This window comes from Solanum pennellii, chromosome 2, assembly GCF_001406875.1.
Source record: "Solanum pennellii chromosome 2, SPENNV200".
NCBI classification, from domain to species: domain Eukaryota; kingdom Viridiplantae; phylum Streptophyta; class Magnoliopsida; order Solanales; family Solanaceae; genus Solanum; species Solanum pennellii.
In genome coordinates, this window is record NC_028638.1 from 24,401,240 (window position 1) to 24,413,505 (window position 12,266).

Sequence of the window (12,266 nt, forward strand, 5' to 3'; positions counted from 1 at the left end):
ACCGATGTCGTTAGACATTATGTGTTGTCCAATGGCTATGATGACATGCCACGTGCGATGTTGTCCGACCGTGTGTGCTGTCCAAGGGTTAGTCTGGCATTCCACGACCGACGTCGTCTGACCATGTTTGAACTCCAAGGGCGATAATGGCATGCCACGCCCGACGTTGTCATACCATGTGTGCTTTCTAAAGGCGATGTTGGCATGCCACGCCCGACAAAGTCCATCTGTGTGTGGAGTCCATGGGGGATGATGGCATGCTACGTCCGACATCGCTCGATTGGCGTGCGGTCCAAGGGACATAATGGCATGCCAAGTGCGACATCGTTCGACTGTGTGTGCACTCAAAGGGCGACGATGGAATGCCACCCTTGACGTTGTCCGGTCGTGTGTGCTGTCCAAGGGACACTCTTGCATTCAACGCCCGACGTCGTCTTGAACATGTGTGCAGTCCAAGGGAGATGATGGCATGCAACGCCCGATATTGTCTGACCGTGTGTGCTTCCCAAAGGCAATGATGGCATGCCACATTAGAGGTCGACCGATTGTGTGTGCTATCCAAGGGTTGTGTTAACATGCCACGCTTAATGTCATTCAACCGTGTGTGATGTCCAAGTGATATGATGGCATACAACGCCCGACGTCGTCCGACAATGTGTATTGCCCAAAGGCGATGATGGCATGCCACGCCTGACGTTGTTCGACCATGTGTAGTGTCAAAGGACGATGATAGAATGCCACGCCTGACATCGTTAAGCGATGATGGCATGCCACGTACAGGGTCCACCGATTGTGTGTGCTATCCAAGGGATATGATGACATGCCACGCTCATGGTCATTCAACCGTGTGTGTTGTACAAGGGCTATGATGGCATGCCATGCCCGACATTGTCCGACAGTGTGTGCTGTCGAAGGACTTTGATGGCATGTCACGCCCGTTGTCGTCCGACCATGTGTGCTGTCCATGGGCTACGCGGCCCGACTTCGTCTGACCTATGTGTTGTCACAGGGCGATAATGGCATGCCACTCCCAACTTCGTCCGTTCGTGTGTGTGGTAAAAGGGCGATTATGGCATGCCACGCCCGACATCGTCCGACTGTGTATGCTGTCCAAGTGCTACGCAGGAATGCCACGCCCGATGTTGTTCGATCGTGTGTGTTGTCCAAGGGCTATGATGGCAGGCAACGCCCGATGTCGTCCAATCGTGTGTGTTGTCCAAGGGATATCATTGCATTCCACGCCCGACGTATTCCAATCCTATGTACTTTCCAAGGACCATGATGAAAGGCCACGCCCGACGTCGTCCGACCGTGTGTGCAGTCCAAGGAGCATGATGGCATGCCACGCCTGACATCGTCCGTCGGTGTGTACAGTCCAAGGGCGATGATGGCATACCATACCCCACTTCGTCTGACCGTATGTGTTGTCCAAAGTCTATTATATAAGCCACGCCCGATGTCATCCGACCGTGTGTGCTGTCCAAGGGCTACTCAAGCATGCCACGCCCGATGTTGGCCAACCGTGTCTGCAATCCAAAGGAGATAACGGCGAGCCACACCCGACGTCGGCTGACCATGTTTGATGTCCAACGTCCATGATTGCATGCCACGCCCGACATCGTCTGACTATGTGTGATTTCCAAAGGTGATGATGGCATACCACGCCCGACATCGTCCGTTTGTGTGTACACTCCAAGAGAGATGATGGCATGCTACGTCTTAGGTCAACCGATCATGTGTGCTGTCCAAGGGCTATGATGACATGCCATGCCCAACGTCTTTCAACCGTGAGTGTTGTCCAAAATCTATGATGGCACACCACGCACGACGTAGTCCGACCATCTGTATTGAAGAAGGGCTACGCGGGCATGCCACGCCTGACTTTGTTCTACCGTGTGTGTTGTCCAAGGGCGATGATGCATGCCACGATCGACATTTTTCAACCATGTGTATCATTCACGGGCGATGATGGTTTGCCATGCCCGTCATCGTTTATTTGTGTGTGCAGTATAAGAGCGATGAATGCATGCCAAGACTGACGTCATCCGACATTTTGTGTTGTTCAATGGCTATGATTAGACTGCCACGCCCAACATCGTCCATCTTTGTGTGCAGTCCAAGGGCGATGATGGCATGCCACGTTCGACATTGTCTGACCGTGCGTGCGGTCGAAGGTCCATAATGGCAAGCCACACCATCTGTCGTCCGACCATATGTGTTCTCCAAGGGCTATGATGGCATTCCACGCCCGACGTCGTCCGACCCTATGTGCAGACCAAGGGCGATGATGGCATGCCACGCCTGACGTCTTCTTACCGTGTGTGCTTTCAAATGGCGATGATGGATTGCAAGGCCCAACATTGTCCATCCGTGTGTGTAGTCCAAGAGCGATGAATGCGTGCTACACCTGACGTCGTCTTACCGAGTGTGCTTTCCAAAGGCGATGATGGCATGCCACGCAAAACATCGTCGATCTGTATGTACAGTCCAAGGGCGATGATGGCATGACACATCAGACGTAGTCCTTCCGTGCATGTTGTCCAAGGGCCATAATGGCAAGCCACGCCCTATGTCGCCCAACCATGTGCGTTTTTCAAGGGCTATGATGGCATGCTATGCTCGACGTCGTCCGACTGAGTGTGCAATCCAAGGGCAATGATGGCATGCACGTCCGACTTCGTCCGACCGTGTGTGCTGTCCAAGGGCTACAAAGGCATTCTACGCCCGACGTCGTTCTACCGTGTGTGCAGTCCAAGGGCGATGACGGCATGCCACACCCAACGTTGTTTGACCGTGCGTGCTTTCCAAAGGCGATGATGGCATGCAACGCCCAACATCGTCCATCTGTGTGTGTAGTCCAAGGGCGATGATTGCATGCCACGTTCGAGGTCGACTGACTGTGTGTGCTATCCAAGGGCTATGATGACATGCCACACTTAACGTCATTCAACCATGTGTGCTGTCCAAGGTCTATGATTGCATGCCACGCCCGACTTCGTATGAGCCTGTCGGCTGTCCTAGGGCTACGCAGGCATGCCAGGCTCGACGTTGTCCGAACATGTGTACTATCCAACAACGATGGTGGAATGCCACGCCCGATGTCGTCCGACATTATGTGTTGTCCAATGGCTATGATGATATGCCACGCGCGTCATTGTCCGACCGTGTGTGCTGTCCAAGGAATACTCTAGCATTCCACGACCGACGTTATCCGACCATATGTGTAGTCCAAGGGCGATGATGGCATGCCACGCCCGACATCGTCATACCATGTATGCTTTCTAAAGGTGATAATTGCATGCCACGCCCGAAATAGTCCATCTCTGTGTGGAGTCCATGGGCGATGATGGCATGCTACGTCCGACATTGTCTGACTGTGCGTGCGGTCCAAGGGACATAATGGCAATCCATGCCCGACGTCGTTTGATAGTGTGTGCAGTCCAAGGGCGACGATGGCATGCCAAGCTCGACGTCATCCGGTTGTATGTGCTGTCAAAGGGCTACTTTTGCATTCCACGCTCGACGTCGTCTGAACGTGTGTATAGTCAAAGGGCGATGATGTCATGCCACGCCGACGTCGTCTTTCCATGTGTGCTTTCCAAAGGAGATGTTGGAATGCCAGACCCAACATCATCCATTTGTGTGTGCAGTCCAAGGGCGATGATGGCATGCCATGCCCGATGTCGTCTTACCGTGTGTGCTTTCCAAAGGCAACGATGGCATGCCACGCCCGACACCGTCCATCTGTGTGTGTGCAGTTCAAAGGCGATGATGGAATGGCAGGCACGACATCGTCCAACCATGTGTGCTGTCCATGGGATGCTCTGCCATTCTACTCCAGACATCATCTGACCGTGTGTGCAGTCCTATGGCGATGATGGCATGCTACGCCCGACATCATTTGATTGTGTGTGCTTTCCAAAGGCGATGATGGCATGCCATGCCCGACATCATCCATCTGTGTGTGCACTCCAAGGGAGATGATGGCATGCCACGTCTGAGGTCGACTGATTGTGTGTGCTATCCAAGGTCTATGATGACATTCCAGGCTTAATGTCATTCAACCGTGTGTGCTCTCCAAGGGCTATTATCGCATGCCACGCTCGACGTCTTCCAACCGTCTATGATGTTCAAAGGCAATTATGGTATGCCACGCCTGACGTTTTTTTACCATGTGTACTGTCCATGGGCGATGATGGAATGCCACGCCCGACATCGTTCATTCGTGTGTGCAGTCCAAGGGCGATGATGGCATGCCACGTCCGAGATCGACCTATTGTGTGTGCTATACAAGGGCTATGATGACATTCCACGCCCGACGTCGTCCGAGCGTGTGTGCTATCCAAAGGCGATGATGGCATGCCATGCCGGATGTCGTTTTACCATGTGTGCTATCCAAGGGTGATGATGACATGCCACGCGCGACGTCGTCATACCGTGTGTGATTTCTAATGTCTATGATGGCATGCCACGCTCGACATCGTCCATCTGTGTGTGAAGTCCAAGGGCGATGATGGCATGCCACGCCCAAAATCGTCCATTTGTGTGTGCAATCCAAGGGCGATGATGATATGCCATGTCCAACATCGTCCGACGATGCGTGCGGTCTATGGTCCACAATGGCAAGCCACGCCCTCTGTCGTCTGACCGTATGTGTTTTCCAATCTCTATGATAGCATGCTATGCCCAACGTATTCCGACTGTGTGTAGTCCAAGGGCGATGATGTCATGCCACACCCGACGTCGTCCGACCGTGTGTGCTGTCCAAGGGCTACGTGGGCATGCCAATCTTAACTTCGTTCAATCGTGTGTTTTTCCAAGAGCAATGATGGCATACCACGCCCAACGTAGTCCAATCGTGTGTGGTGTCCTAGGGCGTCGATGGCATGCCACGACTGACTTTGTTCGAAAGTATGTGTTGTCCAACGGCTACACGGGCATGTCACGATCGACGTAGTCCTATTGTGTGTGCTTTCCAAAGGCCATAATTGCAAGCCACGCCCTATGTCGTCCAACCATGTGCATTTTCCAAGGGCTATGATGGCATGCAACATCCGACTTTGTCCTACCGTGTGTGCTGTCCAAGGGCTATTCAGGCATTCTACACCCGACATCGTCTGACTGTCTGTGGAGTCCAAGTGCGATGATGGCATGCCACGTCCGAGGTCGACTGACTGTGTGTGCTATCAAAGGGAGATGATGACATGCCACGCTTAACGTCATAATATCGTGTCTGCTGTTCAAGGGCTATGATTGCATGCCACGCCCGACGTTGTCTGACCGTGTCGGCTGTCCAAGGGCTACTCTAGCATTCTACGCCCGACATTATCTGACCGTGTGTGCAGTCCAAGGGCGATGATGGCATGCCACGTCCAAGGTTGACAGATGTGTGTGCTATCCAAGGTCAATGATGACATGCTAGGATTAATGTCATTCAACCGTGTGTGCTGTCCAATGGCTATTATGGCATGCCACGCCCGAGGTCGTCCAACCGTCTATCATGTCCAAAGGCAATGATGTTATGCCATGCATGACGTTGTCTAACCATATGTACTGTCCAAGGGCAATGTTGGAATGACACCCCCGATATTGTTCATTCGTGTGTGCAGTCCAAGGGCGATGATGGCATGCCACGTCCAAGGTCAACCTATTTGTGTGCTATATAAAAGCTATGATGACATGCCACGCCCGACGTCGTCTAAGCGTGTGTGCTATCCAAAGGCGATGATGGCATGCTATGCTCGAAGTCATTCGGTTGTATGTGCTGTCAAAGGGCTACTTTTGCATTCCACGCCCGACGTCGTCTGAACGTGTGTGTAGTCAAAGGGCGATGATGTCATGCTACGTGGGCATGCCAAACTTGACTTCATTCGATCGTGTGTGCTTTCCAAGAGCGATGATGGCGTGCCGCACCCGACAACGTCCATATGTGTGTGCATTCCAAGGGCGAGATGGCATGCCACGTCCGACATCGTCTACCGTGCATTCGATCCAAGGGCCATATTGTCAAGTCACGCTCTATTTCGTCTGACCATATGTGTTTTCCAAGGGCTATGATGGCATGCTATTCCCGACGTCGTCCGACTGTCTGTGCATTCTAATGACGATGATGGCATGCTACTCCTGACATCGTCCGACTGTCTATGCAGTCCAACAACGATGATGGCATGTCGTTCTCGACGTCATCCGACCATGTGGGCTGTCCAAGGGATACTTTGGATTTCCACGCCCGACATCGTCTGATCGTGTGTGCAGTCCAAAGGCGATGATGGCATGCCACGCCCTACGTCGTCCGAAAGTGTGTGAAGTCCATTGACTACGCGAGCATGCCACACCCGACGTAGTCCGACCGTGTGTTTTTTCCAAGAGCCATGATGGCATACCTTGCCTGACGTCGTTCTACTGTGTGTGTTGTCCAGGGACTATGATGGCATGACACGCCTGACGTCTTCCAACTATGTGTGATGTCCAAGGGCCACGATATCCAGATACGCCCGATGCCATCTAACTGGGTGTGTTTTGCAAGGGCTATAATGGCATGCCATGGCCGACGTCGTCTATGTGTGTGCAGTAGAAGGGCGATGATGGCATGCCACGCCCAACATCGTTTGACCATGTGTGCTGCCCAGGGCTATGATGAACAGCCACGCTCGAAGTCTTCCAATTGTTTGTGATGTCCAAGGGCTATAATTGCATGCCACGCTCGACGTCGTCCGATCGTGTGTCTTGTAAAAGGGCAATGACGAAATTCTATGCCTGATTTCGTCGGACCGTATGTGTTGTCCAAGGGAGATGATGATATAATACACCCACATAATCCGTTTGTGTGTGCAGTCCAAGGGCGATGATGGCATTCAACGCTCGACATCGTCTGACCGTGTGTGCTGTCCAAGGGCGATGATGGCATGCCACTTCCGACATCGTCAAACCCTGAGTTCGGTCCAAGGGCCATAATCACAAGCCACCTCTATTTCGTCCAACCATGTGTTTTTTGAGGGCTATGATGGCATGATACTCATGACGTCTTCTGACAGTCTGTGCAGTACAAGGGCGATGCTGGCATATCACGCTCGACGTTGTTCGACCGTGTGTGCGGTCCAAGGGCTACTGTGGCTTTCCACGCCCGACGTCGTCCGACCGTGTTTGCAGTCCAAGGTTTATGATAGCATACCACGCTTGACATCATCTTATCATGTGTGCTTTCCAAAGGCGAAGATGGAATGCCAGGACCGACATCTTCCATCTATGTGTGCAGTCCAAGGGCGATGATGGCATGCCACGTCCGATGTCGACCGACCGTGTGTGCTATCAAAGGGCTATGATGACATGCCCTGCGCAACGTCGTTCAGCCATGTGTTGTCCAAGGGTTATGATGGCGTGCAAGGCTCGACATCTTTCGACTGTGTGTGTTTTCCAAGGGCTACGCAGGCATGCCGCGCCGAACTTCGTTCGATCATGTGTGTTGTCCAAAGGCGATGATGGCATGCCACGCCCGACGTTGTCCGATTATGTTTTTTATCCAAGCGCAACGCAGGAATGCCACGCCCGACATCGTCCTATCGTGTGTGTTGTACAAGGGCTATGAAGGTAGGCAACGCCCGACATTGTCCGACCGAGTGTGTTGTCCAAGGGATATGATGACATGCCACACCCGACGTCCTACGACCGTGTGTGACGTTAAGTACCATGATGGCATGCCACGCCTAACATCGTTCGACCGTGTGTGCAGTCCAAGGGTGATAATGGAAGCCATACTCGATATCGTCTAACCGTGTGTGATGTCCAAGGGCCATGATGGCATGCCACACCCGAGGTCATCCGACTATGTGTACTTTCCAAAGAAGATGATGGCATGCCACGCCTTACATCATTCGTCTGTGTGTGCAGTCAAAGGGCGATGATGGCATGCCACGTCCGACGTCGACCGACCGTGTGTGATGTCCTATTCTATGATGACATGCCACGCCCAACGTCGTTCAACTGTGAGTGTTGTCCAAGGGCTATGATGGCATGCCAAGTACGACGTCGTCCGACCGTGTGTGCTGTCCAAGGGCGATGATGGCATGCCACGCTCGACGTTGCATGACCATGTGTACTGTCCATGGGCGATGATCAAATGCCACGCCCGACATCGTTCGTTCATGTCTACAGTACAAGAGATATGATGGCATGGAAAACCCGACCCTTTGTGCCTTCAAAAGGTGATGATGGCATGCCACGCCTAACGTCATCCGTCTCTATGTGTAGTCCAAGGGCAATGATAGCATGCCATGCCCGACCTCAATCGACCGAGTGTGTTGTTCAAGGGCAATTATGACATGCCACGCCTAACGTCGTCCAACTAATTGTGTTGTCCAAGGGATATGATGGCATGACACGCCCGATGTCATCCGACCGTGTGTGCTTTCCAAGGGACATGATGGCATACCACGCTCGACGTCGTCCAACCATGTGTCCTTCCCAATGGCAATAATGGCATGCAACACCAAACATCGTCCGTCTGTGTGTGCAGTCTAAGGGTAAGAAAGGCATGCCACACCCGACGTTGTCCGACTATGTGTCCTGTCCATGTGCCATGATGGCATGCCACGCCCGATGTCGTTCGACCATTTGTGTTGTCCAAGGACTTTGAGGGCATGTCACGCCCGCAGTCGTCCGACTGTGTGTGCTTCCGAAGTACTACGCGGGCATGCAACGCCTGACTTCATCCGACCTGTATGCTGTCCAAGGATGATAATGGCATGCCACGCCCGATTTCGTCCGATCGTGTGTGCTTTCCAAGGGCAATGATGGCAGGCCTTGCCCGACGTCGTCTGTTTGTTTGTGTTCTCCAAGGGCTATGATTGCATTCCACGCCCAACGTTGTCCGATCCTTTGTACTGTCCAAGGGACATGATGGCATGCCACGACCGACGTCGTCCGACTGTGTGGGCAGTTAATTACCATGATAGCGTGCCATGCCTAATATCGTCCGTCCGTATGTGCAGTCCAAGGGCTATGATGGCACGCCATACCCGACTTTGTCCGATCGTGTGTGCTGTCCAAGGACTACGCAGGCATGCAAGGCCCGACTTCGTCCAAGCTATGTGATGTCCAAGGGCGATAATTGAATGCCACGCCCAACTTTGTCTATTCGTTTGTTCGATAAAATGGCTATGATGGCATGCGACGCCCGACATCGTCCTACAGTGTGTGTTGTGCAAGGGCTACGAAGGCATGCCACTCCCGACGTTGTCTGATTGTGTGTGCTGCCCAAGGCTATGATGGCAGGCCACACCCGACGTCGTCTTATTGTGTGTGTTGTCCAAGTTCTATGATGGCATGCCACACCCGATGTCGTCTTATTCTGTTAATTGTTGAAGAGTGATGATGGCATGCCACGCCCGACGTCGTCCGACCATGTGTGAAGTCCAATGACCATTATGGCATGACATGCCTGACATCGTCCGTCTGTGTGTGCAGTCCAAAGGTGATGATGGCATGTCATACCCGACTTAGTCCGACCGTGTGTGTTGTCCAAAGGATATGATGACATACCATGCCCGACGTCGTCCGACCGTGTGTGCTGTCCAAGGGCTATGATGTAAGCCACGCCTGACGTTGCCCGACCGTGTGGGCAGTCCAAGGTCGATAATGGCATGCCACATCCAATGTCGTCTTACCGTGTGTGATGTCCAAGGGCCATGATGGCATGCCACATCCGATGTTGTCCGACTCTGTGTGCTTTAAAAAGGAGATAATGGCTTTCCCCGCCTGATGTTATTAGTCTATGTGCAATTTTCCAACGGCGATGATGGCATGCCACGTCCAAGGTCGACCGACCGTGTGTGCTATCCTAGGGCTATATGACATTCCATGCCCAACGTCGTTCAACCGTGAGTGCTCTCTAAGGGCTACGTGGGCGTGCTACGCTCGACTTCGTTCGATCGTGTGAGCTGTCCAAGGATGAAAAATGGCATGCCACGCCCGACGTTGTACGACCATGTGTACTGTCATTGGGCGATGATGGAAAGCCACCCCCAGCATCGCTTATTCGTATGTGCAGTACAAGAGCGATGATCGCTTTCCAAGACCGACATCAACCGACCCTTTGTGCTTTCCAAAGGTGATGATGGCATGCCATGCCTAACATCATCCGTCTCTGTGGGTAGTCCATGGGCAATGATAGCATGCCACGCGCGACATTGACCGACTGTTTGTGTTTTTCAAATGCAATGATTACATGCCACGCCTAATGTCGTCCAACCATGAGTGTTTTCAAAGGGCTATGATGGAATTCCATGCACGATGTCGTTAGATCGTGTGTGCTGTCGAAGAGCTACGTGAGCATGCCACGCTCGACTTTGTTCGATCGCGTATGATGTCCAAGGGCGATGATTGCATGACACGCTCGACGTTGTATGACCATGTGTACTATCCACGGGCGATGATGGAAAGCCACGCCCGACATCGTTCATTCGTATGTGCAGTACAAAAGTAATGATGGAATTCCAAGCCCGACATCATCCGGCCCAGTGTGCTTTCCAAAGGTGATGATGGCATGCCACGCCTGACATCATTCGTCTTTCTATATAGTCCAAGGGCAATGATAGCATGCCTTGCCCGACGTCGATTGACTGTGTGTGTTTTTCAAATGCTATGATGACATGCCACGCCTAATGTCGTCCAACAATGTGTGTTTTTAAAGGGCTATGATGGCATTCCACGCACGATGTCGTGAGACCGTATGTGCTATCGAAGGGCTACGTGGGCATGCCACGCTCGATTTTGTTCAATCGTGTGTGTTATCCAAGGGCGATGATGGCATGACACGCCCAACGTAGTATGACAATGTGTACAGTCCACGGGCAATGATTGAAAGCCAAGCCCGACATCGTTCATTCGTATGTGCAGTACAAGAGCGATGATGGAATGCCAAGCCCGACGTCATCCGACCCTGTGTGCTTTCCAATGGTGATGATGGCATGCCACGCCCGACGTCTTCTCACTGTGTGTGCTTTCCAAAGGCGATGATGGAATGCCAGGACCATAATCGTCCATTCGTGTGTGCAGTCCAAGGGCGATGATGGCATGCCACGCCTTACAGTCTTACCGTGTATGCTTTCAAAAGGCGATGATGGCATGCCACGCCCGACATCGTCCATCTGTGTGTGCAGTCCAAGGGCGATGATGGCGTGCCACGTCTGACGTCGTCCAACCGTGCATGCTGTCCAAGGGCCATAATGGCAAGCAAAGCCTTATGTCATCCGACCTTATGCGTTTTCCAAGGGCTATGATGACATGCTACGCTCGACGTCGTCCAACTATGTGTTCATTCTATGGGCAATGATGTCATGCAACGTCAGGAGCCGTCCGACCGTGTGTGCTGTGCAAGGGCTACTCTGGCATTCTACGCCCGATGTCGTCCGACTGTCTGTGCAGTCCAAGGGCGATGATGGCATGACACGCCCAATGTCGCTTGACCATGCATGCTTTCCAAGGGCGATGATGGAATGCCATGCCCGACATCGTTCATTCGTGTGTGTAGTACAAAAGCGATGCTTGCATGCCACGACCGATGTAGTTAGACATTATGTGTTGTCCAATGGCTATGATGACATGCCACGTGCGATGTTGTCCGACCGTGTGTGCTGTCCAAGGGTTACTCTGGCATTCTACGACCGACGTCGTCCGACCATGTTTGCATTCCAAGGGAGATGATGGCATGCCACGCCCGACGTTGTCATACCATGAGTGCTTTCTAAAGGCGATAATGGCATGCCATGCCCGACAAAGTCCATCTGTGTGAAGAGTCCATTGGTGATGATGGAATGCTATGTTCAACATTGTTTGATTGGCATGCGGTACAAGGGCCATAATGCCAATCCAAGCCCGACGTCGTTTGATAGTGTGTGCAGTCCAAGGGCGACGATGGCAAGCCAAGCTCGACGTCATCCGGTTGTGTGTGCTGTCAAAGGGATACTCTTGCATTCCACGCCCAACGTCCGACCGTGTGTGCTGTCCAAGGATTACGTGGGCATGCCAATCTTGACTTTGTTCAATCGTATGTTCTTTCCAAGAGCAATGATGGCATACCACGCCCGACGTAGTGCAACAGTGTGTGGTGTCCTAGGGCGACGATGGCATGCCACGCCCGACTTTGTTCGACAGTGTGCGTTGTCCAACGGCTACACGGGCATGCCACGATCGACATGGTCCGACCGTGTGCACAGTCTAAGGGCCATGATGAAATACGATGCCCGATGTCGTCCTACCGTGTGTGCTGT